Raw genomic sequence first — 6307 nt, 5'->3', positions numbered from 1 at the left:
GATGGAAGGCCGTCCTTTTGTTCGATAAATGAAAATATTTTCATCATTCGTTTTGGTGTAGCTTTCGCTTAGTAGTAGAGTTGCCACATTCTATGATTTTCTTGGAAGGATTTGCAAAAACCTTCGAGTTTGTAGATTAGAAAAACATTTTCTCATGATTCACTGGTAAAAGTACAGAATTACCAAGCGCAAACTTAATACTAGTTAATAAAAGAAACTTTCTAATTAAATTCTTTTTCCATTTTGCCTTCGTCCTGATAAGGACGGTTTGTCTATGTTGATACAAGACGGGAATCTTTTAAAACAATTCAAACCTTGCCGACGATTGTTTTTACTGCGTACATACATCTTTCCCCTTTCGCAGCTCACACCGAATGAGCACAGTTTTCATCATGGTGTTCCTATTTATAGACTTTACAATGCAGATGGAAGGCCGTCCTTTTGTTCGATTAATGAAAATATTTTCATCATTCGTTTTGGTGTAGCTTTCGCTTAGTAGCAGAGTTGCCACATTCACTGATTTTCTTGGAAGGATTTGCAAAAACCTTCGAGTTTGTAGATTAGAAAAACATTTTCTCATGATTCACTGGTAAAAGTACAGAATTACCAAGCGCAAACTTAATACTAGTTAATAAAAGAAACTTTCTAATTAAATTCTATGTTTGTCTATGTTGATACAAGACGGGAATCTTTTAAAACAATTCAAACCTTGCCGACGATTGTTTTTACTGCGTACATACATCTTTCCCCTTTCGCAGCTCACACCGAATGAGCACAGTTTTCATCATGGTGTTCCTATTTATAGACTTTACAATGCAGATGGAAGGCCGTCCTTTTGTTCGATAAATGAAAATATTTTCATCATTCGTTTTGGTGTAGCTTTCGCTTAGTGGCAGAGTTGCCACATTCACTGATTTTCTTGGAAGGATTTGCAAAAACCTTCGGGTTTGTAGATTAGAAAAACATTTTCTTACGATTCACAGGTAAAAGTACAGAATTACCAAGTGCAAACTTAATACTAGTTAATAAAAGAAACTTTCTAATTAAATTCTTTACAATTTACAATGCAGATGGAAGGCCGTCCTTTTGTTCGATAAATGAAAATATTTTCATCATTCGTTTTGGTGTAGCTTTCGCTTAGTAGCAGAGTTGCCACATTCACTGATTTTCTTGGAAGGATTTGCAAAAACCTTCGAGTTTGTAGATTAGAAAAACATTTTCTCATGATTCACTGGTAAAAGTACAGAATTACCAAGCGCAAACTTAATACTAGTTAATAAAAGAAACTTTCTAATTAAATTCTTTTTCCATTTTGCCTTCGTCCTGATAAGGACGGTTTGTCTATGTTGATACAAGACGGGAATCTTTTAAAACAATTCAAACCTTGCCGACGATTGTTTTTACTGCGTACATACATCTTTCCCCTTTCGCAGCTCACACCGAATGAGCACAGTTTTCATCATGGTGTTCCTATTTATAGACTTTACAATGCAGATGGAAGGCCGTCCTTTTGTTCGATAAATGAAAATATTTTCATCATTCGTTTTGGTGTAGCTTTCGCTTAGTGGCAGAGTTGCCACATTCACTGATTTTCTTGGAAGGATTTGCAAAAACCTTCGGGTTTGTAGATTAGAAAAACATTTTCTTACGATTCACAGGTAAAAGTACAGAATTACCAAGTGCAAACTTAATACTAGTTAATAAAAGAAACTTTCTAATTAAATTCTTTTTCCATTTTGCCTTCGTCCTGATAAGGACGGTTTGTCTATGTTGATACAAGACGGGAATCTTTTAAAACAATTCAAACCTTGCCGAAGATTGTTTTTACTGCGTACATACATCTTTCCCCTTTCGCAGCTCACACCGAATGAGCACAGTTTTCATCATGGTGTTCCTATTTATAGACTTTACAATGCAGATGGAAGGCCGTCCTTTTGTTCGATAAATAAAAATATTTTCATCATTCGTTTTGGTGTAGCTTTCGCTTAGTAGCAGAGTTGCCACATTCACTGATTTTCTTGGAAGGATTTGCAAAAACCTTCGAGTTTGTAGATTAGAAAAACATTTTCTCATGATTCACTGGTAAAAGTACAGAATTACCAAGCGCAAACTTAATACTAGTTAATAAAAGAAACTTTCTAATTAAATTCTTTTTCCATTTTGCCTTCGTCCTGATAAGGACGGTTTGTCTATGTTGATACAAGACGGGAATCTAAAACAATTCAAACCTTGCCGACGATTGTTTTTACTGCGTACATACATCTTTCCCCTTTCGCAGCTCACACCGAATGAGCACAGTTTTCATCATGGTGTTCCTATTTATAGACTTTACAATGCAGATGGAAGGCCGTCCTTTTGTTCGATAAATGAAAATGTTTTCATCATTCGTTTTGGTGTAGCTTTCGCTTAGTGGCAGAGTTGCCACATTCACTGATTTTCTTGGAAGGATTTGCAAAAACCTTCGGATTTGTAGATTAGAAAAACATTTTCTCATGATTCACTGGTAAAAGTACAGAATTACCAAGCGCAAACTTAATACTGGTTAATAAAAGAAACTTTCTAATTAAATTCTTTTTCCATTTTGCATTCGTCCTAATAAGGACGGTTTGTCTATGTTGATACAAGACGGGAATCTTTTAAAACAATTCAAACCTTGCCGAAGATTGTTTTTACTGCGTACATCCATACAATCTTTCCCCTTTCGTAGCTCACACCGAATGAGTACGCTTTGCAGCCTTCGATGTTTTGGTAGCATTTTTAGTGGCAGTTACTACCGCCTTTTCAGTGACTGCGTTTCTTAGCCTTTGGCTTTTTGGCCTTCTCACCGCCACCACCGTTTTTCCTCTCTCCGGTGGTAGCCAATTTGATTGGTCGTCCGATGCAGCTTCTCACGACCACGCACGTCTGTTATGCACTGCGTCTTACACACGTCTGGCTTTGAGAAAAGCTGCGACACCCCTATTTATAGGTTTTATCATTAATGTTGATTCTCATTTAAAGTAGTTTTTGAACTATTTAAACAAATTTTATATAGCAAACAACGTATCGGTAGCAAGCGTTGAACGTTTTCCTTCCGATTTATGAAACAAGATTGGCAATCCGTTTAGTAGAAGAAAAGTTATTAAGGTTCAAATTGTACGTAACGCTTTCGCTAATATTCACTACTATCGCTTTCTCGCTCGTTCTCGTGGCGTGCATGAGCCTTTCCTTTCCGCCCGGGTTCTAATGACATAACCGAAACTAATATGCCGGCTTTCCCCCACCAACTGCTCTCGTCAAGCAACCCAATACGAATAATCAAAGGAACAAACATGTAGTGAACCTATATATAAACTTTTCATTATTTTATTGTTCATTTGCTGCACCATTTTGACGGCTCTGTGCGGGATGGGCTGAAAATTTTCACTTTTCCGAGTCGTTTTCGAAAGATTTTTCAAAACACTATTTTTCCGTTGATAATGAATGTCCTACATATTCCAAAATTTAATACAACATTGGTACAAATATTTTCGACAAAATGCCGAAGAAATTGATTAAATCCATTCAGTACAACAAAAGATATAAGCGTTCAAAATCTTACATCATTTTTCTGCCGAAATTTTGAAAAGGGGCCCCTATATTGAAAGGTAAGTCGTTAGTCACGACAAAAAAAATCTATCTCATTAGTAAGCCTAATGTTTTCATGTATCCACTGATGATTTTTTTTTTCCATTGCATTGATGGAAATTTTGCGGGAGCAATCCTCGGCAAGGTGTTCTTAAGAGTTGCGCAAAACAGCCGTTTCTCACAGAAGTATATTGTCAATGACATGGCTCACACCTTTAGAACATCAAGCAAAAGTTTTTTGTTATTTAATTAGAACAAAGAAATAAGACAACAAATAAAGTACTCACCATAGTTTCAAAAGCATTTCCGTTTATTGTAACTTATATGTTTATTGTTGCAAATAGTTTTGACAAGCCATTTCAATTATCAAATCATTCCTTTCAGATTTTTAGCCAAGTTTTAATGTTACCCACACTGATAAAAAAATATCACTGTTATATCTATTAATTTTACACATAAATTTTCGCAATTAGCGGCAGCATATGCATACTACTTTCTCGCACATTGATTTGATGAGAAAAAATCAATGCATATAATTTTCGCATTGATTTTTTATAACTTCGCCACATAAAACAAAAAACAAATTCTATAGCGACACGAACATATTAATTATGTGTGAAGTTGTTGAATTCTACAATTTGCACTTAAAGAGTATGTTTGGTGCTTGAATTGTAATGATTTCAACACAAAAATTGTGTTAAATCAACTTGTTTGTTAGTTAGACGCCTCGTTCTGTCGAATAAACTAACAACGTTAATTTGTTTTGTAATTAACAATAACTATTGTTGTTTTAACAAGAAATCTGCATAAGCCGGAGAACAACAATGTTTGTAATAAAAAATTTCTATAAATCGAAGTCGAAACTCAAATTTCAAATTTTTTGAAATTTGAAGATGGCTTTTTGGTTACAGATTTCTGAAAAGATTTATTTTGCGTCAAATGGCCAACGCACTATGACAAGCTTTAATAGAAACAACTGACAGCAGTTACTATCATTTTGAAACATGTAATACTTTTGTAAAAATAAGGACTTAAATCCAAAGAGTACACATATTGCATCGACGTTGGACGACATATTGACGCGCTTGTCTGATGATTGTTATGTTATAATACTAGAAAAGTTTTTCTTTGTCGACTTTGGCTCCCAACCCCGATCGATGTTTGTTTGGAAGTTCAGTCAAAGTTCAGTCATAACAACTGTGTCATCTTGCTCCTATCGGTTTGCGTAGTGGTCTCTCCAACCCCGTATAACCTCCCAGCATTGTTCCATCGTAGAGATACTACACAGACATAACAGCTGACAACAAATGGATTGAAGATGTCGTAAACATACCCACCAACCAACGAGACAATCGTGAGCAATCAATCAATAACGCAATATGCTGCATCGTGACATGGATAGGGAGCGAAAGTGGGGATGAGTGCTGGTTTGGTAAAATGGGAAAATGGTACGAGCTACGCGGCGATTGTGGATCTGGTGGCACCCTTGGCTGCAATATGTGGCAGACCAATTTCGAAAAAGAAAAACGATGAAAGCTTTTAGACAACTCCGGTTGAACTAACCAGAGCAACGTGAGTCGTACTCCGCACAGAGAACAAATAAAAGTTTTCTAATAAACAAGCATTTGTGAAAGACCAGACGAAGTTTTGATGTTTGTTGTCAAAACCAAAGCCATCCAGGAACTTGACCATTTATACCGAAAGAAAATTTCTACACTTACATCGGAATGTATGTTAAATGTTTGGTAAGCATCAACAATGTGCCACCGCACGTCGCATTTGACCAATAGGTTAGTGTGAACCCAAGTATTTCTGACCATAGCGACTATCTTGCGCTAAGACAGTGTCGGATACTGATAAGGCGCATTTGGAATGTCAATTCTTCGAATAACTAATTTTTTAAAGCAGTTGACTAAATATCTAGAAAAAATCATGCAAATTTTGGTTTTCTGAGCCTGAGCATCAAAAACGTTTTTTATGTTTTGAGTATGATATGCAGCGTTGCATATCATACTCAAGCAAACTTAAAATGCTTCTAATGACACTGAAAATCCTGACGGTACCGGTGGTTGAGTGGTAAGCGTGACCGCCACTCATTCCAGTTGGCGGTTGAGATTTTTCTGAGGTGAAAAAATCTGTGGTCACGTCTTCCTTTGGAAGGGAAGTAAAGCCGTTAATCCCCGGTCCATGAGTTTGGTGGATCCGATATCAGAGTTCAGATAGTGGAGTCACCTCTCTGGCGTCGGTAAAGAGAGATGTAAAATCCAATTTATATACTTACTAACAAATATTTCCTCCTCCCGTGATACTTGTGGAGTGCGCAGTAGTATATACGGCCTCTAGTAAAAGCAAGTATCGGGCTAACATTCCTTCCCTTTCTTTCGCGATCTACATTGAAACGAATGACATGGCAATGCTGACCACAGAGTCATTGTATTTTCAATAAATAGTAAAATGTACCATACATTATTACTAAACTATCAGAAATGCTTGAATCTGTAACGTGGTTTAAGTAAATATTCATGGTAGGTTTTACTATTTTGCATACTAGATTTAAACAGACTTCTATGGTGAAAATGACTACGAAAATTTTCGTAGCACTTTTGAACTCTGTCAACTTTACCATAAACATGGTAATTATGTATGTTTACTGTTTTATAACCAAACACGGAATACTTTCGAAATTACTATAAACATAGTG

This window comes from Topomyia yanbarensis, chromosome 3 (genome assembly GCF_030247195.1).
Source record: "Topomyia yanbarensis strain Yona2022 chromosome 3, ASM3024719v1, whole genome shotgun sequence".
Lineage (NCBI taxonomy): Eukaryota > Metazoa > Arthropoda > Insecta > Diptera > Culicidae > Topomyia > Topomyia yanbarensis.
The sequence above is the reverse complement of the archived record's forward strand: the minus strand, read 5'-3'. Positions refer to the sequence as shown.